This window comes from Mustela lutreola, chromosome 6 (assembly GCF_030435805.1).
Source record: "Mustela lutreola isolate mMusLut2 chromosome 6, mMusLut2.pri, whole genome shotgun sequence".
NCBI lineage: Eukaryota > Metazoa > Chordata > Mammalia > Carnivora > Mustelidae > Mustela > Mustela lutreola.
The window spans coordinates 3,727,990-3,754,289 of NC_081295.1; the positions used below are offsets into that span (position 1 = coordinate 3,727,990).

General features: G+C 38.6%; 2 pseudogenes; one reads left to right on the forward strand and one right to left on the reverse strand.

Moving 5' to 3' along the window:
* Positions 1-15,585: 15,585 nt before the first annotated feature.
* LOC131833321 (mediator of RNA polymerase II transcription subunit 4-like) lies at positions 15,586-17,185 on the reverse strand (annotated as a pseudogene).
* A 6,626-nt stretch (positions 17,186-23,811) lies between these two features.
* Positions 23,812-25,026, forward strand: LOC131833382 (glyceraldehyde-3-phosphate dehydrogenase-like; annotated as a pseudogene).
* The last annotated feature ends 1,274 nt before the right edge of the window (positions 25,027-26,300 follow it).

Here is a 26,300-nt window from a genome sequence, read left to right on the forward strand (position 1 = left end):
GGAGACAGTTTGAAAGTAAAATGATAGAAAATGTTATAATTTGCAAACAGGAGGCATAAAGAAACTATATATAACATATAATTAATTTTTTTGTGGATATATATTTTCAATGTTCTTGTTTGCCTTCACTGGTTAGAACCTCCAGAACAATGTTGAATAAAAACGTTGAAAAAGGACATCTTTCCCTTGTTTCCAACTTTAGGGGAAAAGCATTACTTTTCCTATTAAGTATAACGTTAACTATATTTTTTAAAGGACTTTTATTAATTTGAGAAAATTTCCTTTTATTTGTTTGCTGAAAACTTTTATTAGAATAAGGATTGAATATTATCAAATATATGTCTACACTTTATTTGATACAATTATATAGTTAATCTCATTATTCTCTGATAACATGGTGAATTAGTTGATATTTAATTATTCAATCAACCTTAATTTGGGGATAAAACATTCTTAGTCATGCTGTCTTTTTTTTAATGTATTTCTGTATTTGGTTTTTTCATGTTTGCTAAGTGTATTTTTATCAAGTTTCATAAGGGATATTAGTTTATAGTTCTCATTTCTTATAATGTCTCTGTCTGGCTTGCTTTGGTTAAATAAAATGAATTGATTTTTTTTTTCTCCTCTAATTTCTGAAATGATGGTACTATTTACTTTTTAGTCTTTGAGTTAATTTACTGTGAAGCCATCTAGGCCTAAAATTTTTATGTGGAGAAATTTTCAATAATAAATTTAATCTCTTTAAGAGACAAAGGGTGATTCAGATTTTCCATTTAGCTTCAGTCAATTTTTAAAATTGCATTTTTCGAAAAATGTGACTGCGACTATGTTGTAAAATTTATTGGCAAAAAAATTTTCATTTTGTTCCTTCATTTACCTTGTACTACTTGGAGGGTCTATAATGAAATCTCATTTTCATTATGATTTTTGTAGTTTGAGGGTTTTTTATTTTAAGAATTTTTCACCTTTACTCTCGTAAGCACTGTAATTTGTTATTTTTTCGAATTGTCTTTTCCATTTCATTCATTCTGTTCTTATTTTTATTGTTTCCCTTCTACTAATTATTTTGTCTTTAATGTGTGCATCTTTTTCTAGCTTCTTTAAGAGAGTTTAGCTTCTAGCTTCTAAACTTTTGTTTTCTGAAATTTATATTTCTATCTTCCCTTTTATGTGAATTTTGAAAAAAAGTCTGATTTCTTCAGTTGTTGGGCTTGGGGATTGTCACAGAAACACTTTAAGCTGGCCCCCAGGATCCTGCCTCCTGATACTTATGCTTTTATGTAATTCCTTCCCCTTGAAGTTGGGTGGAAACTGTGCCTTTCTTACAACCAATACAATAGGGAAAATTACTCCTGTAATTGTGTGATTGTGTTATACAAGATTCTGTCTTTCTCACAGACTGGGCCTTGGAGTCTCTGTCTTTGGCCTCTGTTTCTATCTCTCTGTCTCTTGCTAGATTTAGTAAAGCAAGGTTCCTAAATCCTTCAGCTTCCAGGAAATGGATTCTCCAATAACTGGAGGGAGCTGATAAGTTGATCCTTCTCCAGTCTGGCATCTGATGAAACTGCAGCCCCGTCAACATCTGCATTGCAGCCTGATGGGACAACAAAGCAAAGACACAGCTAAACCCTGTCCAGATGTCTAACCCACGGAAACAGAAATGATGAATGTGTGTTGTTTTAAGCCACTAGAGTTGTGGTAATATGCTACAGAGCATACAAAATGATTTTTTTTTTTTTATATTATGGTATTTTACTTTTTTAAGTGTGAGTTCATTGAGGTAGTTGATATTGCTGTTCAGTTAATCCTCATGCTTATTGGTTCTTTGTCTTGTTCTGTTCTCTGTTACTGTTCTCTGTTTTGCCAATAAATTTAACAACATAGTCGCAGTCACATTATTAAAATCCACCTGGGTGGCTCAGTGGGTTAAAGCCTCTGCCTTCGGCTTGGGTCATGTTCCCAGGGTCCTAGGATCCTAGGATCGAGCCCCGCATCGGGCTCTCTGCTCAAGAGGGAGCCTGCCCGCCCCCCACTCTCTGCCTGCCTCTCTGCCTACTTGTGATCTCTCCCTCTGTCAGATAAATAAAATCTTAAAAAACAATCCACTATGGTTGTGGGTTTGTCTATCTCTTCCTTCAGTGAGGTTTTGTTGGTGTATTCTGAGGTTCTATGCTCAGTTTGATATTCAGTTTTATTTGTCAACTTGTGTAGCCTGTAATCCCCAGTTGTGTGCTTAACACTAATCTAGGGTAAGCTGTGAATGTATTTACTAGAGTGCACGGATGTCCATAATCAGTGTACTTTAAGTAAGGAAGATTACTCTGTGGGTGGGCCTGACTCAATCAGTGGAAAATCTGTGGAAGAGCGGAGGCTTCTCTGAAGAAGAAATTCTAGCTGTGGACTCTAGTTTCAGCTCATGCTTGAGATCTCCAGTGTGCCCTTCCTGTTGCCCTTCTCTATGGACTCTGCAGTTGCCCAGCCAAACCCCATGGCCATCTAAGCCAATTCCATTCGATAAATCTTTTAATATATATATCCTATTGATTCCGTTTCTCTGGTGGAGCCTTAATGGATACAGTCAGGTTCACACACACTTATGATTAAGTGTTCGTGATGCAATGACCTTCTCATCATTATGAAATGTCCCTCATTATCTCAGGTGATACAGCTTGCCTTGAAGTTTGGTTTGCCTGATAATATCAGAGAAGCATTCCAGCTTCTTTATGCCTCCTGTTTGCATAGCATAACATTTTCTATCATTTTACTTTCAAGCTGTCTCTAAAAGGACATTTCTTGTAGATAGCATCTAGCTGGATTTTACATTTTTTATGCATTGCAATGATTTCAGTCTTTTTATTAGAGCATTTTGTCATACATATTGTCTGCTAATTTACTTTTACATAGGCCATTAGCCCCACATTAATTACATATATTATAAAGGAAACAAGAGAAGAGTTAAAAATATATTCTTTTATATTTTCATACATGTGTTGATGTCGGTCGTCCTTATCTTTTCCAGAAGATTGAACTTTTCCTTTCCTTGTGGTTCATGTCTGCTAGTGATAAGTTCTCTGAGTTTTTATTATTTTTTTAAATGTCTTTCTATCTTCTAAGTTTTTGAGTATATTATCACTGGATATAGAAGTTATGGCTGACATTTCTTTCTTTCTTTTCATACTTTGTAAGCTGGCATTCTATTGTTCCGGTCTCCTTTTTTTGCTGTCATTTGTATGATTGTTTTTCTGTCTTTACTTTTTTTGACTTTTATTCATATGGTCTCCTTATCTTTTGTTTTTAACTGTTTTTACAATGATGTGCCTAATTATTATAGTTTTCAAAAGCACTATATTTTGAAATAATTGCAGAGTTACAGAGAATTTGCAAAAATCACATGGGCAATTTCCATAAGCCCTTTACCTAGGTTCCTCAATTGTTCATACCAGATTTATTTTACATATAAAGAATAATAATATAGTAATGTAATTATACATATGTTCTATAGTTTTTTTCTGAACCTATTAAAGTTAAGTTGCAGACATGTTCTTCCTTCCAGGTAAATAATTCAGTGTATGTTTCCTGAAATTGAGGTCATTCTTTTTTATATCTGCAGTGCAATTATCAGCTGTATTATGCTCCTTGTTAGCTACCAGTCATTATTCAAATTTAATCAATTACCCCAGTCATGTCTGCTTTAGCAGAAGGGGAAAAAATGACCCAAGATTCAATCCAGGAATACTCGTTGCTTTGAGTTCCGACTTCTTTGTCTTCTCTAACTTGGAACTATTCATTGGTCTGTGACATTTTGACAAACACAGACTAGTGACTGTGTTCAGCATCCTCTGATCTGTGATTGCTGAATGTTTACTAACAAATGGATTCGGGGCGTGCATTTGTAACAGAAAGAACACAGACTGATGTTTTTTTTTAATCCGATGACGCATAGTACCGACTTGCCCCTTTACCAGTGATGTTAATTTTGATCATTTTGTTCAAGTTATGTCTCCCAGGTTTCTCTAATACAATGTTATTACTTTATCCTTGTTACTAATAGGTATTGCGTGAGAAGATACTTTAAGAATAGGTGAATATCTTGTTTCTCCTTAAATATTTCATCCAGTATTTTTAGTACCCACTAATGACTCTTCCCAGGATGAATTATTTCTATAATGAGTATCAAATGGTATTTTTCTAATTTTATAATTTCTTCCAAATTTATGTTTTGGAGTTAAAATGTGAGCACTTTTAAGTTTCTACCATTAATTTCTTCACTTTAATATGGACTCATGAATTCTTACTATAAGAAATGCATTTTGACCTATGGGAGTTCCTGCAAATGTGTTCCTGTGCCCTCTTGTTACAGCCCCATTATGTTTTCAATGCTCTCTTAATTTCTGGCATGGCAATATGCTCTGTCTCATCTTGTACTTTCCCAGTCCCAGCCCTGAATCTGTATTCTCTCCAATGAGCCTTAATTTTAGTGAGAAAGTTATTGAAAACCAAGATTATGATATTTCATAATATGATGAGATATATTCACTGCTACTGGATATTACTGCCTTTAGTTCATCTTAACAGACAGAGCCAGGAAACATGCATGTGTACACACACACACACACACACACAAAGAGATACACACACACACCTGTTTACCTCTCAATATATCAACTATACATGTTTATGTCAATATGTACATTACATCTACATCAATCTATCAATCATGGGTTCATTCTAGCATGTCTAATTCAAATGCAATATAAAAGGTTTACTCTCAAATCCTCCCTCCTTATGCCTAAACTGGAAAATCCTGTCTTAACTGGCTACAATATATTTACTTATTTGCTCAATCCCAGAATTTGCAGACAGTCGCATTAGAATTGCTAAGTCACACCCACTGTTAAAAAAAAAAAAAAGAAAGAAAGAAACAAATCTCTTAATAACTAGAAACTAGAATTTAATATTTGTTTATGCTTCATTTTTCTGCTCAACCTGAGGATATCTAACAAAAATATACTGGCCAAAAGTCATGTGGAGTCAGTTCTTTTCATTCTTTTCTGTGTGGTTATGTCTTTCATTTGAAATATAATTAGGTTGCTTTCTTTTCGCATTCTATTTTAGTATTATTGTTGACTTTATTATTTTTGTGTGTGTTTATGAAACAAGGAAATCATTTTAAAAGTCAGACTATGCATGGAGCACTGGGTGGGGTGCATAAACAATGAATTTTAGAACATTGAAAAATATAAAACTAAATTTAAAAAAAGTCAGACTGTAAAAAATAGTATACTAGTAGGTGTTACCTTCCACTTCTTCTGTGCTCTTCTGATCCTACTTCCTATTTATTTTCTGTTTACACATTCTGTACTTCTTTGTGCACTAGTGAGTAGATACATAGTTATTTTCTTCATTTTCTTTCTAATACAAAAGGTCACAAACTAAAGATACTTGCACTCACTTTCACTTAGCAATGTATCTTGGAAATCACATTATATCAGTTCACAGAGCTTTTCCTTATTCTTTAAAGCTGTATAATACACCCCTTGTGTAGAGGTATCCATTTTTTCAATTCCTGTGTGTGGGGATTTGGTTGTTCTTAATAATTGGAATTTATAAACAATGTTTCCATGAATAACCTAATGCATATGTATAGTAGTTCTATTGTTGAGGTATATCTTTAGGGTAAATTACTATAAGCAGGATTACTAAATCGAAATATAAATGCTAAGTAGATTTGCTAAATATTGCATGGACCAATTTGCATTTCAACCAGCAGGGTACAAAAGTACCTGTTTCTCCAAAGTTTTAACAAAAAATGTCTTGTCACATCTTTAAATTTTTGACAGTCTGAGGTGAAGATGGTAATAGTGTAGCCATCCTTATATAATTTATTGTGGTTATAATTCATATTTAAAAATATATCTAGGGGCGCCTGGGTGGCTCAGTGGTTAAAGCCTCTGCCTTCGGCTCAGGTCATGATCTCAGAGTCCTGGGATCGAGTCCCACATCGGGCTCTCTGCTCAGCAGGGAGCCCGCTTCCCCCTCTCTCTTTGCCTGCCTCTCTGCCTACTTGTGATCTCTGTCAAAAAAAAATTTAAAAAAAAAAATTAAAAAAATAAATATATCTAACCTGATTATATAGTTTGATGACTTTTGACAAATGTATACATCAGTATAAACACCAACACAAGTTATAGAACATTTCTACCCCCAAAAGCTAGTTTATGCCTCTTTAAAATTATTTCTCCCTCCTACGGAGGGATCATTATCCCTTCTGATGACTAGCATACCTCTGGTATGATTTTCTTTACTGTAGGCTGGCTTTGCTTGTTCCACAATTTCACATAAGTAGAATCATAGCTCTTTATCTGCCTTCCTTCACTTGGCATAGTTTTAACTTTCGTCCATGATGCTGAGTATATAAATAGGTTTTTCTTTTTAATTGCTGAGAAGTATTACACATATGGGTATACCACAAATTGTTCATCTTCCCAACTTGATGATAGACATTTGGGTTGTTTTCAGGTTTTGGATACCTGAGTAAATCTGCTAGGAGCATCTGTTTGAAAGTCTTTGTGTGAACACATGTATTCATTTCTCTTGGGTAGATATGGAGGCACGGTGTGATGCCTGGATTGCTGGGTATAGTGATGTGGTTAAACTGCTTTCTAAATGAGCGTACCATTTTGCACTCCCACATGCAGTATGTGAGACTTCCAGGTACTCTGCATCCACGTCGTATTGCTTATTTTCTTAATTTTAGCCTTTCTAGGGTGTATATTATATCACTGAGGTTTTACTTGGCATTTCTTTGATGTCAAGTAAAGATGCATTTCCCTGATGTCAAATAAAGATAAACATTTTTCAGATACTTATTGACCATTTTATGCATTCTTATTTTAAGAGATTGCAAATATTTTGCTAATTTTCATTATGATTTCCCATGATTGATAGATGGATGTAGTTGTTTTATTATATTGTAAGAATTCTACATATAATCTGAGTACCTTATTTTGTCTGATAAGTATATTATAAACCCTTTCTGTCAATGGCTTGCATTTTCATTTTCTGAAGACTTCTTTGAGGAACAGAAGTTTTACATTTGATTCAAATCCAATTTATTTATTTATTTTGTTGTGTAGTTTTGTTATTGGTGTCATAACTGAGATATCTTCATGTACTGAAAGTTGAGTATATTTTCTCATATGTTTTCTTTTATATGTTTTGTAGTTTTAGCCCTTTGGTCAACTTCTGCTACATTTTGTCAAAAACCAATTGCCCATTGATGTGTGAGTCTCTTTCTGGATTCTTTATTGTTTTCTACGGTTTACATGGACATTATGCAATACTACCCAAAAATCCCTAGGGAAGATGCAGTAACATGTATAATGATTTGTGGGTGTCCCCACTTCATAGTGATGGTGTCTCATGAAATTGGTCCACCTGACATCTCAGAAATCTACCGGGTCACTCAGCAGTCAGTCACCTCCCCTGGAGTGGCTGTGAAGGTTTTGCATTATCCAGAATAGACTGTAAAGTTTATTTCTATCCCCCATAATGACTTATATCTAACTTAGTATGATCAGTTTTGTTAAATTCATTCTTTCATTTTTTTTGAAAAGGGTCAGAGGGTATTAGCATTATAAAAAGCAGTGTCTCTTCAGTTAACACATAAGGGAGTAGAGCAAATTCTGACTGCCTCTTACCGGTGCCGTGAACTGAGGAAGTTATATACCCCACTAAGCCTCAATAGGTATAAAGTAGGGACAATAGCAATATGCATGATTTAATATCTATTATTGTCTCATCATATCTACTCCACAGCAAAATATCATATATTAAGCACTTAGTATATATTAGTGACATATAATGATACCTAACATTAAGAATTTCAGTTAATGTTTATTATCAGTATTTTTATTCTATCACAACTCAAACATTTTGTCTTTTTGAAAAACCTTCAAGTGGGTCGGTATATAGCTTCTGTGAGATATACATGGAGAGAGGACTCGGATATACCATTTACAGATGCTCACTGAGCCATCTTTAACAGAATCCCTTCATATGCTTTCAGACATATGAAATCTACTCAGTGCTTAAAACTTCTTAATTTGTTCTGCATTGAAAATCAAATTTAGACTTCAAAGTGAGAACGCAACACTCATGAGGAAAAATCAGTACTTACATGCTCAGAGTTCAGCAAAACCAGGTTTCGTATCATGAGGTAGATCAACTTAGTGGTAACATCGGGAAATCTGTGCCACTCAGCATTGCACTTTAAATTAATAACAGCATCTGAAGGTAATGACTCATAGCGTTTCAAATAAATGCGTGCCATTTTCTTGAGTAATTTGCTGATACACGGGACATGGCTAGCAGATTTGCATGCCTTTGGTGTGAAAGGCAGTGGGATCCATAATTCACGTGAACATAAATTATTAAAAGAAACCATTATTATAAAAATATATTCATGAATCAGACAAAGAGATCACTTTTCCATGGGAAAGATAAACATTTCTATTGATTCCAGCATTTGTTGTGAATTTACATAAACTATAAACTGATCACTGTTTTTATACGATTGTCTAGATTCGCATGTATTTTCAGCTAGCAGTCTAGTTATTTTGTGGGGATTAGTAAGTCTTATGCTTAATTAACACTGTCTTTGATCTTTTGAGCAGTAGCTTGACATCACAGAAATATGTGATAATTTCAGTGCCGTTAATTCCTGGGAAAATCACCTAAGAGCTTATTATAATAGGTAAACTAAGTAAAATAAGGAATGTAGCCTGAAAATAAATTTAAGAGACCTATTGATTGTACAACAGATGCCCACTGCTTCCTCAGCTGAAGCTCATGTTATCAACTGATAATATTGGCATTCTTGTTCATAAATCAATCTCCCAGGAGTTTGGTTATAATGAATCATTTTCCCTAAACTTGATCACCTCTGAATAAGCAACAGAGCTGCAGTAGGCACCTGGGTGGCTCAGTCAGTTAAGCATTTGCCTTCGGCTCAGGTCATGATCCCAGGGTCCTGGGATCGAGTCCCACATCGGGCTTCCTGCTCAGTGGGGAACCTGCTTCTGCCTCTACCCCCTTTCAAGCGCTCTCTGTCTTAAATAAAATCTTAAAAAACAAAGCAAAAACCAGAGCGATAAATCTGTTTTGCTGCTGTAGTGGAGCCACAGGCCACCATACTCAGTTCAGTCCCCTGTCGGATTGCTGCTGCCTAGGTCATGCTGGCTTTCTGTTCTCCACAGACCTGCATGGTCTTTAGCAGCATACGCCCATGAGAGTTCCTTTCTGTGGAGACACTCCTGTGCCTGACGTATTCCAGGTTGTCCCTTGAGGGGCCCTACTTATATTGTTAAAAACCAGATATAAATTTACCTGCAGTGAGAGTTTCGGGTTTGACACCCTCAACCAAACACTCTTGAGAAGAAGACCTGTTATCTTGATTTTCCTTATGTATCTCGTTAGTGTCTAGAATTTATTCTTCTGCAATTCCTTAAGTGGTTGGCTATTTATTGAACACACACCTTTGCTCAGGAAAGGGATTTGGAGAAGAACAAATACTTTTTAGTTTACTGTGTTATTTATCATGCCTGAATGGCATTACAGAAACAGAAGTATTTTTTCCTTATACCCAAATAGGGATTTTCAATGCCAGTGTGTGTTGACAGGACAGGACTGCTTTGGAGGTAACAAGGGAACCCAGTGAGGGTCAGCATGTGGAATTAAAAAAAAAAAAAAAGAAAAGAAAAAGAAAAAGAAAACCCAGCCCACCTCATTATTTAGTGTGTTCAGTAATGAGTTTTCCAGCTCTGGGATGGCTTGAAGATATGTTCCCATGGCACTGTTACTTACCATGTTCTCTAAGTAGGGGGAAGGCTGGTTCATGTCTGCTTTTTCTAGAAAGGCAACCTGGTACGCACTGGTCCCACTGATAGAGAAATAAACTGGCAAAACTTAAAGAAGAACATGGCAACTTACCACATACTTAGGTCTGTATTTCTGGCTCTAAGGTTGAAGGGTTTATTTGCCATTTGGGACAGCATGTCTGGATTGCTGTGGGTCTAGGCACAAGCACAGAGTGACATGGACTGTCACAAACACTCCCTGTTTTAGTCATTCAGCAGATACTTACTGAATGTCCACCCTGGGCCAGATCATCTGCTTAGTCCCCAGAATACATGGGGGCTGAGCAGGAAAACCACCTCTGACTGAGTCAGAAAGCATCTATTCTAGTGACGAAGGCAGACAGGAAAGGGATCATGGGGTGAAGAGACACAACGCACTTCCCTGACAGACTTTTTAGTTAGGTGGGTGTTCCAGGAAGGGAAGAATTCTCTGAGTGGGTGACATTTAAGTAGAGAGAATCTTAAACACATTTACTAAGGGCACATTTACTTAATATCAAACCCAAACCCTATACTCAGGCATGTGAGGGGGCCCCTCACCGTCTAATTCCTGCTTCTCCTCTGCACTTCTTGTCACTGACTCCCAAGTTTTCAGATTTTCTTTGATTTCTTCACAGAGCACTTTATAGTGATCTCTGTTTAGTACTCTTAATTCCATTTTATGTTTTAATGGGGTACCAAGAATTGTCATTAAAAAAAATCGTCATCATTAATAAAGAACACTGCATAATGCATACCTATGCATGCAGAAAAAGTAAGAAGGAGATCGTGTTTGTTTGGGTAACTCACTCAGGAGTCCATTCTAGGCAGATGCACCACTCTGTGTGCATGAGCGTGAGCGTGTGCACGTGCGCATGAGCGTGCGTGTGTTGGTGTTATTTGGAAGCCATGAGCTCATAGCCTTAACTTTCTCACTTTGGGAGAGGGTGAGAACAACTTTTAAGAAGGCGGAGGGTGACGTATGGGAAACCAGCTCTGAGCTCTGAGTGTCAGGTAGAGTAAGAGCCGGTACCCAGCGGGCCCCAGTCTTTCAGGGTTTCTCACAGTGGGAGTCTGCTGCTTGCTCAGGTAGAAGCCCAGTCCCTGGTCGTGGTCAGACTGTTGTGGCTTCGAGTCTGTGGTTGCTCACACCTCACACCTCCACTGCCCTGTTGACAGGAGCACGGCAAGGTGAAGGACTCATCTGACTTTTCTCCTGCTGTGACTTGTTAATGACAAATATACTTCTGTTTATGTCCCTTTGGCAAGGACTATGTTTGTGGCCCTTCCTAGAGGCAAAAAGATGGCAGGGGACTGTCACCTGGCTACTGCCAGTCCTTCCAGTGACAACTTTATACTATGGGGATAGATGTTTGACTTTTCATGTCCGTTTAGCCATCCAGCAGCACGAGATAATCTGTTTGCACTCTTCTTCCCAAAGGAAATATTCTTGCCCATCTCCAAGGGAGACAAGCCAGTGTTCCAGCCAGTCAGTACGTGTACTGCCAAGTCCAGACCTCAGTCCTGTCTGCAGACAATTTTTAGAAAGCTATGGTCCCACAGACAAGTCATGTGTGCCTCCCTCACACCAGCAATGACATGAATCAGGTGCAGGATAACTGCAGCACAATCACAGTCTCCAGTGCAGGTGGATGCAGGGTGATAGAATCAGCTGTCCATGGCATTTAAGAATGAATGCTGAGGAGGTTCCGTAGAGCCCGTGTGGCTGATGGTGGACAGTTCTTCAATTAAATCTAATTCTACTCCCCCTGGGTAACTCTCCTATCCATTTTCCGTGCGCTGTGGAGCTTCCATCCTAGTTGAATAGAATTAATCAAACATTATTCAAAGATCTACAGCACGTCAATTACTGGTAAATGCTAAGAAGAACAGCATCAATGGGTATGGGGGGTTGTCCCTTTAGATAGGATGGCCTGATGGTTTCAGGTAGCATTTGAATAAAGACCTGGGGGAACCAAGAAACATAGAACCAGAGATGAAGTGATGCTGGGGGTGAGCATTCTCATAGAGGAGCCAGCCTTATAGTGGCTGAGATCCAGCCATGAGTCCTCTGTCCCTGGAAGGGAAAGAACGGGGACAAAGAGTCACAGGAAGTGAAGTCCCAGAAGCAAGAAGGGGGCATATCATGTGAGGCCGTGCTTACTACTCTAGGGACTCTGGATTTTACTCTGAGTGAGACGGGAATGCATTGGGAAGTTTGGAGTTAAAGAAAGACATGATCAACTTGCTGTACTCCACTAGGTGCTGGATGGAGATGGGAAGTAGAAGCAAAAGCAGCTGACATAATCTGACATGGTCCGGGGTGGTCACCAACAAGCTGCCCTGGGCACCAACCCATCTGGATTTGGAGTGTTTGATCATAAAGTCACTTTCTGATTCTAAATTTCAGTGAATAACCACATCTCTGGTTATACAGGGATTCATATTACTTTTGTTTTCAACTTTCAGATGAGTTAATGAAGATTTAGCAAACAAAAACCTCAAAGAATTGCTTAAACAGATGTGTGATGAATCATTGCAATGCCATGAATTCTGAAAGAGGTCTCAGATATCATTTACTTTGTTTATTGAATGCACTCATTTCATATTTTCACACAAAAAATGTGAACCCTGGGGTAGTTTCAATTTTAGCACAGCTAAGATGGGTGAGAGCTAATCTTTGAACTAAGTTTTACTAATTGGTACATGTGAGAAAAAAGGTAATTGAATTGATGGAAGTAAGAATATATAGCTGTAGAAAAAGATTGCAATGAATATTTTCTGTCACTTTTTAATGTTTATTTTCCCCGATTTAAATTAAAACAATAATTAATTTACAAATAGTAAAATTCCCCTTTTTTAGTGCAGGACTCAGTAAGTTTTGGCAAATGTGTACAGGCTTGCAACTACCACCATAATAAAGATTTTATACAGTTCCATCACCCTCAAACATTTTCCTCTGCCCTCTCATAGCGAACCGTTCTCCCAGCTCACAGTCCTGGGCAATTGCTGATCTGTTTTCTGTCTCTAAAGCTTGTCTTTGCAAGAATGTCATATAAATGGAATAATACAGTATATGATTTGTGGGTTTGTCTATTTTTCTTTCCAGTTTATTAGTCATTGCTTTGTTATTTTAAACTTCTGTTTTAAGATCCAATTATGTGTGAGGTTTTTTTAAAATAAAGACCTTTTTAAGGGCATTTAAAAAAAATGTTTCCAGTTTGTATTAAAATTCTAATTTGTAAAAAAAATTCTAATTAGTTAACGTGTAGTGTAATCTTGGTTTCAGGAGTAGAACTCAGTGCTTCATCACTTACATACAACACATCGTGCTCATCACAAGTGCCTTCCTTAATACACATCACCCATCTAGCCCATCCCCCAACCTCCACCCCTCCATCAACCTTCAGTTTGTATTCTTTTTCTTTTTTTTTTGTGGTTTCTCTTTTCTTATTTATTTATTTATTTTTAAAATTTATTTTCAGCATAACAGTATTCATTATTTTTGCACCACACCCAGTGCTCCATGCAATCCGCGCCCCCTCTAATACCCACCACCTGTTCCCCCAACCTCCCACCCCTGCCCCTTCAAATCCCTCAGACAGTTTTTCAGAGTTCATAGTCTCTCATGGTTCACCTTCCCTTCCAATTTCCCCCAACTCCCTTCTCCTCTCTAACTCCCCATGTCCTCCATGCTATTTGTTATGCTCCACAAATAAGTGAAACCATATGATAATTGACTCTCTCTGCTTGACTTATTTCACTCAGTATAATCTCTTCCAGTCCCGTCCATGTTGCTACAAAGGTTGGGTATTCATCCTTTCTGATGGAGGCATAATACTCCATAGTGTATATGGACCACATCTTTCTTATCCATTCATCTGTTGAAGGGCATCTTGGTTCTTTCCACAGTTTGGCAACCGTGGCCATTGCTATTATAAACATTGGGGTACCGATGGCCCTTATTTTCACTACATCTGTATCTTTGGAGTAGATACCCAGTAGTGCAATTGCAGGGTCTTTGATATCAGCCACAGCAACTTCTTTCAAGATATGTCTCCAAAGGCAAAGGGAACAGAAGTGAAAATAAACTTTTGGGACTTCATCAAAATCAAAAGCTTCTGCACAGCAAAGGAAACAGTCAAGAAAACAAAGAGACAATCTATGGAATGGGAGAAGATATTTGCAAATGACAGTACAGACAAAAGGTTGATAACCAGTATCTATCAAGAACTCCTCAAACCCAACACACACAAAACAGATACTCATATCAAAAAATGGGCAGAAGATATGAACAGACACTTCTCCAATGAAGACGTACAAATGGCTATCAGACACATGAAAAAATGTTCATCATCACTAGCCATCAGGGAGATTCAAATTAAAACCACATTGAGATATCACCTTACACCAGTTAGAATGGCCAAAATCAGCAAGACAGGAAACAACATGTGTTGGAGGGGATGTTGAGAAAGGGGAACCCTCTTACACCGTTTGTGGGAATGCAAGTTGGTGCAGCCTCTTTGGAGATCAGTTTGTTTTCTATAGTCAAGAGTCTTTCTTATGGTTTGCCTTCCTCTCTCTTTTTTTCTTTCCCTTATCATCATCGGTTTTGTTTCTTAAATTTCACATATGATTGAAATCATATGGTATTTGTTTTTCTCTGACTTATTTCGCTCAGCATAATAATCTCTAGCTCCATCCATGCCATTGCTTTTTTAAGAAGAGTTTTGTTTATTTTTATTTTTTACAAACAAAAGTTTGTATTTACAAAACTATTTACAAAAATTACAATAGGTACAGACAGCACAAATTGAGACAATTTCTTCCATTTACTGTGATAGAAGCTACCAGCCTTCACTTTCAAATGAGAATTTTGTTATTTTGAGATATGACACACATTCAGTGATCCACTGCTCTGAATTAAAATGATTTTCTAAATAATTCCAGGGGCTAATTGTGATATGTACGTGGGTCATTCCCTCAGCTTTTATTTCCCGAACTACCAAGTACAAATCCAACACAACTGGAATGTAACAGGATAGAGCAGCACTGAAATGAGTAATTTTTTTCCAACAGTAAATTTTAATTATTCTTTAAATATTAACTCAGTGGTTTTGATTTGAAACCATGATTTTTTGTTTTAAAAAGAAAGTACAGGGGCACCTGGGTGGCTCAGTCTGTTAAGTGTCAGCCTTCAGCTCAGGTTGTGATCTCAGGGTTCTGAGATCAAGCCCCACATCCAGCTCCCTGCTCAGCAGGGAATCTGCTTCTCCTTCTACTCCTAGCTCACTATCTCTGTCTCCCCCTCAAATAAATAAATAAACAAAATCTTAAAAAAATTAAAAAAGAAGGTCCAGTGATTCTTAATGGGCTGCATAATTCCACTATAGCCATCATTACCTGGCTATTTTTTTTTTTTACAGGTTTACAATTTTTTAAGAAACATAATTCCACTGTTTCCAATTCTGTTTTGTTTGTTTATTTTTGAGAGGAAGTGAGGTAGGAGAAGCGGAAGAAAGAGAGAGAGAATCCTAAGCAGACCCCATGCCCAGCATGTAGCCCAAAGCCAGGTTCAATCTCACAACCCTGAGCTCATGACCTGAGCTGAAATCAAAAGTCTGATGGTCAACCAATTGAGACACCCAGGTATCCCTTATCATATTCAATTCTGTATGAATTTGGTTTCTTATGTTTTTTGATCAGAATCAGTCCTACTGCTTGAGGAGTCTGTTGACATGACTTCTCCATCATCTTCATTTTCCTTATTATGCCCCAGAGGTCCCAACAAGATGTGATTTGGTGGCAGTGTAGTCACTGACATGTCATTTGACTGCCATGAGTTTTGTGGAGCAAAATCTGGCAATCTGGCAATCTGGACATCTGGCAATCTGCCTGCTGCAGGTCCATCCCCTGGTTAATGACTGTCTACACCATTAGTGGAAGGATTGTTCACTTGATCCAATAATCCACTTCTCATCTCTAAATCAGTTGGATATGGTATATGTAGGTCCCCTGGGACCCAAGTCAGTGGAGAACACAGTTTCACTTGCACTAACCCTATGTGAATGCTTAATTAGGTCTTCAGAGGAGATGGTACCTTTTCTTGCTTTTTCTTTTGAGTCGAGTTTTTCTTTTGCTTAGTAAACACTCTAGCTAGTATTTGTTCTGCTTCCTTTAGGGGTTTTGTAGTTGCTGAATATCACCTTCTCTCTTCTCCACTTTCTTTTCTACAACTTACATTTCATGACGGATTTTTCCCCAATCGAGTGCCAATTTCATCAGTTCTTGAAATTTCCCATCTCTGGATTTCAGTGACTCCAGTAGCTGGTTTTCCTCATCAGAGACAACAACTTTTGGATTCTTGGCATTTCTCTAAGTTCTCTCTCTCTCTCTCTCTTTTTTTTTTTTTTAAATATTTTATTTATTTGACAGAGAAAGATCACAAGTAGGAAGAGAGGTAGGCAGAGAGAGAGGGGGAAGCAGGCTCCCTCCCCACTGAGCAGAAAGTCCCATGTGGGGCTTAATCCCAGGACCCTGAGATCATGACCTGAGCCGAAGGCAGAGGCTTAACCCACTGAGCCACCCAGGTGCCCCTCTCTAAGTTCTCTTGACAAGACCTTCAGGGCTTCCAGTGTAAACAGAAGCCCCTCTGGCATGCTGTCACCACAGGCTGTCCCAAAGCTGCCTCCTGGCCACTCCTTCTCTTTGTCTCCACTCCAAGTCTGCTGCTCTGCTCCCTACAGGCCTATAGCTGGAGACTTAGAGCAGTTTTAAATTCACTGCAAGAGCTGAGTGGAAGGGACAGGGAATTCCCACGTAATCCCAGCCTCCCAAACACGCACAACTTCTTTCACTATAACACTTCACACCAAAGTGCTACCCTTGTTACAATCAATAAACCTACACATCACTATCCTCCAAAGTCCATAATTTACATTAGGACTCACTCTTGGTCTTGTATGTACTATGGGTTTGGACAAATGTTTATTGTATCCACCATAATAATATCATAGAGAACATTTTCACTGCCCTAGAAATGATCTGTGCTCTGACTGCTCCCTCCTCTCCTTCTCTCCCAAGCTGGGGTAGCCACTGATCTTTATATTGTTTCCAGAGCTTTGCCTTTTCTACAGACTCCTGTAGTTGGAGTTTCATGGTATGCAATTGTTTTAGGTTGGCTTCCATCACTTAAAAATGTCCATTTGAGGTTGCTCCATGTCTTGCCATTACTTGATATCTCATGTCTTTCTATTGCTTAATAATACTCTGCGGTCTGGATGCACCATGGTTTGTTTCTCATTTCACCTTCTGACAGACATCTGGGTTCCTTCTTATGAACAAAGCTGCTGTAAACATCTATAGGTAGGTAGGTTTCTGTGTGCATATATGCTTTTAACTCATTTGGAGTCTATCAAGAGCATGGTTATTGGATCGTATAGTGCGAGTATGCTCTGTTATAAGAAACTGGCAATCTGTTTTCCAAAGTGGCCGTGTTATTTTGCATTCTCTCTAACAATGAATGACAGCTCTATTGTTCTATTCTCACCAGCATTTGGTGTTTTGAGTGTTTGGAATTTGGTCATTCTAAAAGGTATGGAATGATATCTCACTGCTATTTTAAATTTACAATTTCTGAATGACCTAGGACTTAAAACATCTGTCATAGCTTTTGTATATTAACCTTGTATCCTGTAACCTTGTTATAATTACTTATTAGTTCTAGAAGCTTTTTTTTTTTCTTTTTTTGGTTGATTCTTTTGGATTTTTTACATAGGTAATTATATCCTCTGAGAACAAAGACACTTTTATTTATTCCTTCTCAATCTGTCTATATTTTATTTCATTTTCTTGTTTTCTTGCTTCAGTTATGACTTCCAGTATGATGCTGAAAAGGAATGCGGAGAGGGGAAATCCTAGTTTTGCAAGCTTCAACTTTCACATCATTAAGGATGACATTCACTGTAGCTTATCTGTAGCCGTTCTGTATTTATTAAAGGAAGTTCCCCTGGACTCCTAGTTTGCTTAGAGGTTTTGCTTTTTTTGTTTGTTTGTTTTTGTTTTTTGTGAATGGGTTTTGGATTTTGTCAAATGTTTTTCCTGCATATATAGATATGATCCTGTGATTTTCTTCTTTTCAGATTATTACTGTGATGACTTACATTCATTAATTTTCAAATGTTAAAACAAGCTTGCATACTTGTGATAAATCCCATTTGGCTGTGATTTATAATTCTTTTTAGACATTGTAGGATTTTTTTGTTTTTGTTTTGTTTTGTTTTGTTTTTGTTTTGTCCTTTTTGTTTGAGGAATTTGTATCTGTGTTCATGAGAGATGTAAGTCTGTGGCGTCCTTTTCCAGTAATGTTTCTTTCTGGTTTTCTTATCTAGGTAATGCTGTTCTCATACAGTGAGTTAAAGATATTCCTCTGCTTCTATCTTCTAGAAAAGACTATGGCATATTGGTATAACTTCCTTCTTAAATGTGTGGTAAGATTCATCAGTGAATCCCCATGGGCCAGGTACTCCAGTTTTTTTTTTGTTTGTTTGTTTTTGTTTGTTTGTTTTTTTTTTTTAATAACACCTGTTCAAATTGTCTATTTCTTCTGTGTGAGTTCTGGCAGATTTTGTCTTGCAAGCAATTTCATCTGTGTTATCAAACTTGTGGGCATAGAAGTGTTTATAATATTCCTTTGCTATCATTTTCATGTCCATATGAATTATATTGATGCATTTTCTCTTATTTCTGATATTAGTAATTGTGTCCCTCTGCCCCCCGTTTTATTCCTTAGCTAGCTAGCTTGTCAATTTTATCGATCTTTTCCAAAAACGACTTTTGGGTTTTGTTGATTTTCTCTATTGATTTCCTGTTTTCAGTTTCATTGATTTCTGCTCTAATTGTTATTATTTTTTGAGCTTACATTGGATTTAATTTGTTCTCTTTTTCTCAAGTTGCTTAAGGTGAAAGCTTAGATTTTTGGTTGTCTTCCTTACTTCCAAACATATGCATTCAATCATTCAAGCTTTCTTCCACTGTTGGTACTGTATTCTACACATTTCGAAAAGTTGTATTTTGTTTTCATTTTAGTTTTAAAAAAAAAGCTTTAAACTTGCTTAGGATGTCTTCTTTAACCCATGTGTTATGTAGAAGGGTGTGGTTTAATCTCCACGTAGTTAGGAAATTCTAATGTGGTCTGACAGCAGACATGGAGTGATTTTTATCCTTGTGTGTTTTATGGCCCAGAATGTGGTCTATCTTAGTGAATGTCCCTGGGGCCGAGGAGTGTGTATTTGCTAATGTTGGATGGAGTGGCAGTTGCTACCCAGGGTACCTAGCTAAACAATGCTGCTGTTGAGGTCAACCCTGACCTTGCTTTCTGCTTCTGGGTCTGTCCACGTCTGACAGAATAGAGTTAAAGTCTCATGCATAATAGTGCAATCTTTTATTTTTTTCTTGCAGTTTTAGCAATTTTTGCCTCACCTATTTTTATGCTCTACTGTTAGGCACACACATATTAAGGATTATTATATATTTTTGGAGGCTTGACTCCTTTAACATTATGTAATGCCCCTCTTTATTAGTGTTAACCTTTCTGTGAAGTCTGCTCCGTGTAAAATTAATATACCTACTCCTATTTTCTCTTGTTTAGTGTCATCATAGTATATCTCTCTCCAACCTTTTACTTTTAATTTATATGTGTTTATACTTAAAGTGGGTTTCTTGTAGACCAATTTATAGTTCAGTCTTATTTTTTCATCCAGTCTGATGGTCTCTGTATTTCAGTCAGGGTACATAGACCATGGCCATATAAAGTGATTGTTGATATAGTTGGATTGACATCTACCATGTTTGTTACCGTTTTCCATTCTTCACACTTTGTCTTTGTTCCTATATTTGTCTTTCGCTTTTTTTTTTTTTTTTTTGCTCTTTGTAATTTTAATTCAGCATTTTATACGGTTAGCTTTTCCCCCTTTCATAGCAGTTATACTTCTTTCGTAACTATTGTCAGCAGTTGCTCTAGACTTTGCATATACATTTACGACTAACACAAATCTGCTTTCAAATAACAGCAAACTGCTTCTTGGGTAGTGCAAATACCTTACAAGAACAAAAGAATCCTAATCTGTCCCTCCCATTTCTTGTATAACTGCTATCAGTTTCACCTAGCTACTTTAAAGTAACCCACTTTCAGCTTACTTAGGAAGAAAACAGGACTGTTATAAAATGTCTACACACCCTTACTTTGTCTCTAAACATTTTACTTGTAGACCCCCCAAAATTGGACAGAGGATTATAACGTTTTACCCTTTACCCCCCACCACCCCGTCCCTGCTTGGCTCAGAGATACTAATGGGCAATGATTTTGAAAATTCTTTTCTTAAATATTCTTAAACACTGAGTACTGGTAAATATGAATAAAAGCTCACTGATGTTTTGGCTTGAATTAACTAAAATATTTAAATTTATTAAAAATTCCCAGGAGACCCATTTGTTTTCTAAATAAAAATTTGTAGAACTTAAGCAAATCTTGGAACACTCTCAATTTAACCAGGCAAGTTTGGTTTTAGGGTGCTTTCATTCTTTCTGATTTCCTGTCTTAAAATTGTAAGTGGGTGAGGTGCTACACAACAGAGAGTGTCATTCAGGGAGACTACAAGGTGCATGGCGCCTCCCGTATTTACGTAGTGTGGTGGCCTCGTGTGGGAAATTACATGAGTGTATGCACTGAAAAGCTGTTCCATTAATTCTGTCTTCCCCTTAACTATAGTCGGTGTTGTGAGAGTAAACGGAAGAGAAAGTGTTGGAAAATCATTGTGGATGGTGTTCTCTTTGTATGCATTGGAATCCTACAAAAAGACAGAATGTTTCACTAAATAAGTTTGGAGTTTGTCTTCAATCTTTTATTTATTTCTCTCATCTTTCCCAGGCAATCCTCAGGAAGATGAATGGTGTTGATTTAATTATCTTTTAAGCTGCCCTAGACCATAACGGCATGCTTCCTTATGTCTGTGAGTGAATGATTGAACAGTTCTATTACTGAAACTATTAGATTTGGAGAGTTTATTGATTTGAAGTCTTGGAACAAGAATGGTCAATACACTGGTTTGGTACGTTAGCTCATTTAGATTCAAAAATTCCTAGAGATAGTGGAGACGGAGCTTCTGCTTTTGAATTAAAGATTACAATGGCTAAGCAATTTTAAAAAGCCTCAGCTTTCCCTTCATGGACTTCAGAAGATAATGTTAGAAGATCAATCTATGCATGTGATTACAAACGCACATCAGCCTTTGACATCAACTCTGTGAAATGAGTATGTCTAGTCTGATACAGTCTGGGTCTTGAGAAATGGTGCCTTATGGTAATTTATTCCTTCACTTGAATCATCCTGGTAATATTTTACTCGGCCTAATAAAATTGGTGTATTTTCTGGTTAGATTTAAAATTGATCATCCAACCACCATTAGTGGAAAGATTTGATGAATTTTTAAAAAATCAATCAACACATTGAATTTCTACAAAAAAAGCAGGGAACTATTGTCAGAATCATCTGGCTTTTGCTGAAAATCAGGTTATATTTACAAGTTATTTTGAGGGATTTAAAGGAGAATTAAATTGGAATTGCTTATTTCCATCCAACATGGAAACGACTCTCAGCTTGGCAGCACTGGACTCCTGGCCCTTGTTTTTAGGAAATGTACCAAGTCAAACCAAGTGGCGATGGGGCAGAACGGAATGCACAGCTGGAAAAGGCCCAAGTAGGATGAGTGTTATCAGTCTTTAATTTATGGAGCTCTGGCAGTCTGAATTCCTCTAAGTCCTGGACAAAATTTTAGGCATTTTAACAGTGCCTACATGCCAATAGGCTGCAGTGGTCCAGCTGGCAGACACAAACATGTAGGCTGGTTAGTGTATAAGCTTGCAAATCTGCCACGACTTCAGAGACCACCTTAGGAGCTGGTTAAGCATGCAAGTGCAATGGGCAGAACTGTTCTGATGTACGGATATTCTAACATAGGATTGGAGGGGTCAAGTAAGGGCTCTGTGTTGGTGTTGGTTATTTTCAATAACTTGGGAAACTCCTAATTATAATGAGGGTTGTGGGCTTTTTGTCAGAAATTTAAACCTCTCCAAGAAAAATAGGATTATTTCATTTGCAATGAGTATCTTTGATAAGAGGTTGCACATAGGAATTTGCCACACACAACTGTGATATTGTCTAGGAAATAAGCTGCCTAGAGATGAAGACACAATTTCTCTACCTGCTATTGACTCAAGGCTTTATGGTTGATAAAATCAGTCAAATCTGATACCAAATGTTGTCTCTGAATGCGTGTTGAATAGGACCTGCATCAGGAGACACATGTGAGAGCAAATGGTGTTACTTTGATGTGTCTGTGTAAGGAAATCTGAGGGGAGGATGTGAATGGGATTTTTAGGGCAGAGGAAAAAGTGACCCAAATGGAGTTTTGATAGGTCCTGGCTGTCACATCAAAAATCTCCTGTTTCCTTGTTTCTTGAGCTGGTTTACCCAGACTTGCGTCATCATTTCATGTGCCCCGTCTCTTCCCCAATGTACTGTTTCAAGGCTGAGTTCATGGTTTTTGAGATGATCTCAAAATATGATATTCTCTTAACCGTGACCTGACATTCCTAACAGAGGAAGGAGAAGAAGAACCAAAAACAAGAGAAATCTTTCGCTGACCTTGGGGACCTTCTTGTGGGAAGACTAGAGAAGTAGATGCGTAGTAATTGGAGGGGAGGCAGCAATAATCTCAGCTCAAGTGCCAGTGTTCTACAGAATGCAAGATAACCAAAGCCCCCTGAGACAGGTGTGGGTTGGTTTGACTTTGTTACCTGTTTCAGTTCTCTCTTTGTTTACTCCCAGAGTGATAGGATTTATCAATTCCTAAGCAAATGCTGCATTAGGAAGAATGCATTTAATTTAAATGAATAACTGATATACTTAAAACTTCATTAACGGTGGCACGAAATCCACTAACTTTGGATTTCTGAACAATTGTTTTCAGATTGAACAGAAGCTCATTTGTCAAGATCTTTCTTCACAGTATAAATGAATGCTCCTGATAGAATTCAAGAGGTATGATTATAAAAGCTTCTTGACAGCTAGTACTGCCAGGGAGGCCTACCCATGCTGATGTTTAGGGATGTTGCTGGGGTAGGGATGCTGTGCTGTACCCAACACATTCAGAACACATGCTATATTGGAGAAAAATGTTTCTGTATGTAATTTGTGCAAGGATATCACAAATCTTTTAATTAATGAGATTATAGACAAATAAAGGAATGCAGGTAGACATACAGACATAAATATCCATCACTAATTCTATTTTTTTAAAAAAAGATGTATTTATTCATTTTGAGAGAGAACAGTGGGGGAAGGGGAAGAGGCAGAGGGAGAGAATCTCAGGCAGACCCTGGGCTAAGTGTGGAGCTCAACTCGTGGCTTGATCCCACACCCCCTGAGATCATGACCTGAGTCAAAATCAAGAGTCGGATACTCAACTAACTAAGCCACCCATGAGACTCCACTAATTCTATCTTTTGTGAAAACTAAGGAATTTGCCAGGTAATTTTGCTGTCCAGTGTTTAAAGCTCTTTCTGTTGCATTCTAGATGTTTATGCTCTTGGGTTCCAGTTTTGATTCTTTTATAGATTGTCACTAGTTTAAAAAGAATCCATTCTTGTATAAAGATCTATGCTGGGACAAGTGTTTGGTGTAATTCTGAAGGATTGAAGAACCTACTCCATTTTTAGTGGAATTCTGTCTTCTTCTGCACTAATGGTCATTACATAACCACATGGGATTATGTGTATACAACATCAAGAAATGTATTGCCGTTCTCTGCTCTTCCCCGTTCGACAGACAGCCCATCTTCGGGTGCAGTGCCAGCCACATGCCCAAGACACGATGGTGAAGGTTGGAGTGAATGGATTTGGCTGTATTGGGTGCCTGGTCACCAGGGCTGCTTTTAACTCTGGTAAAGTAGATATTGTCGCCATCAATGACCCTTTCATTGATCTCAACTACATGGTCTACATGTTCCAGTATGATCCTACCCACAGTAAATTCCACGGCACAGTCAAGGCTGAGAATGGGAAGCTTGTTATCAATGGGAAGTCCATCCCCATCTTCCAGGAGCGAGATCCCGCTAACATCAAATGGGGCGATGCTGGTGCTGAGTATGTTGTGGAGTCCACTGGGGTCTTCACCACCATGGAGAAGGCTGGGGCTCACTTGAAGGGCGGGACCAAGAGGGTCATCATCTCTGCTCCTTCTGCTGATGCCCCCACGTTCTGATGGGTGTGAACCATGAGAAGTATGACAACTCCTTCAAGATTGTCAGCAAGGCCTCCTGTACCACCAACTGCTTGGCTCCTCTGGCCAAGGTCATCCATGACAACTTTGGCATTGTGGAGGGACTCATGACCACCGTCCATGCCATCACTGCCACCCAGAAGACTGTGGACGGCCCCTCTGGGAAGCTGTAGCATGACAGCCGAGGGGCTGCCCAGAACATCATCCCTGCTTCCACTGGTGCGGCCAAGGCTGTAGGCAAGGTCATCCCTGAGCTGCATGGGAAGCTTACTGGCATAGCCTTCCGTGTCCCCACCCCCAACGTGTCTGTTGTGGATCTGACCTGCCGCCTGGAGAAACCTGCCAAATATAATGACATCAAGAAGGTGGTGAAGCAGGCATCAGAGGGCCCCCTTAAGGGCATCCTGGGGTATACTGAGGGCCAGGTTGTCTCCTGTGACTTCAACAGTGACACCTACTCCTCTACCTTCGATGCTGGGGTTGACATTGCTCTCAATGACCACTTTGTCAAGCTCATTTCCTGGTATGACAATGAATTTGGCTACAACAACCGGGTGGTGGACCTTATGGTCCACATGGCCTCCAAGGAATAAGAGCCCCCTGAACCACCAGCCCCAGCCAGAGCAAGAGGAAGAGAGAGGCCCTCAGCTGCTGGGGAATCCCTGCCCCAACTTATCCCCCAAAACACTGAGAATCTCCCAACCTCCACTATTTCCATCCCAGACCCCCTGAAGAAGGGGAGGGGCTTGGGGAGCCCTACCTTGTCATGTACCATCAATAAAGTATACTGTATCCAGCCAAAAAAAAAAAAAAAGAAATGTATTGCCTAAAAAAGACAGTAAATCCCAATCTCTTGAGCAGGAAGAGGCTAACATTTTTTGAGCCTACATTATGGACAAATTATGGTTTTTTTCAGTCGATGTCCAAATAGAGAAACAGAAGCCATGTTAGATATAACAAATGGAAGGAGATTTAATGTAGGAAATCAATTACTAAAAGTTTAGAAGGTCTGCAGAGCAGAGGTGTGTATGAAGTTATTGCCCGTAACCTGGAGAGCTGGTTCCCCCATGGCTGCTGTAGGAACCACATTTCTGCCCCTGAGCAGAAACCCTTCTGATGCAGTCCAGCTGGTGCTACATGCTTCCCAGGGGAGTAAAACTTCTAAACCCACAAGGTCCTTCATCCTGGCCCTGTGGATGGCACCTGTGGTAGTCAGAAATGTAATGTGGTGCCCCTGGTAAGAGCCCTTTCTCTTCAATGTGGGTGGACCTGTGCACATGAAGGATATTACACACATGTGAGGTTACATTATATGGCAAAGGCGAAGGGATTTTTTTTCTGAAGTAATCATAGACCTGAACCAATAGATTTTGAGTTAACGGAAAGCCTATTGGTGGGTAGGCCTTATCAGGTGAGTCCCTTGACGAGCTTGGGAGGCAGAGCTGCTGTTCCCTGTTGGCCTTGAAGAAGCAAATCACCATTGAGTATTACAAATGCAAGGAAATAAATTCTGCCAATAAATATCATGAACTTGGAAGAGCAAGGAGCTGTGAGTTTTAGAGAGAGCCCAATCCCAGTTTGCACTTGGATTGTGGCCCTGTCAGACCCTGAGACCCTGACCCTGTGAAACCCTGGACCCTGGAGGATCCAGCTAAACTGGCCCACGGAAACTTTGATATAAGAAATGCTTATCATTTGAAGCTGCTCCGTCTGTAGCAATTTGCTGTGCAGCAATGGGACACTAACATGGCCTATACGTGGGTTGCTGGGTGAAAGCACTGATCACATCTTTGAGTGTGATTTTCTAAACTTGCACGGCATGTTTCCAGTTGGTGCAATGATTCTTCAACTGGCCATTCCAAACTTCTACAAGACAAACAGCTTCTGGATGTGGCAAAAGTACTGAACTGTGTGGGGCGGTGGGGGAGCCCATTGCAACAATTTTCCTCCTGAAAATAAAAGGGGTTTCTTGGTAGATGCTGTGTATTGTGGAATACGATGGCAGTGAGAAGGGCCTCCAGCAAGCCTGGGATGGTGGTTCTGGCAGAAGCACTGTGGGTGAGGAA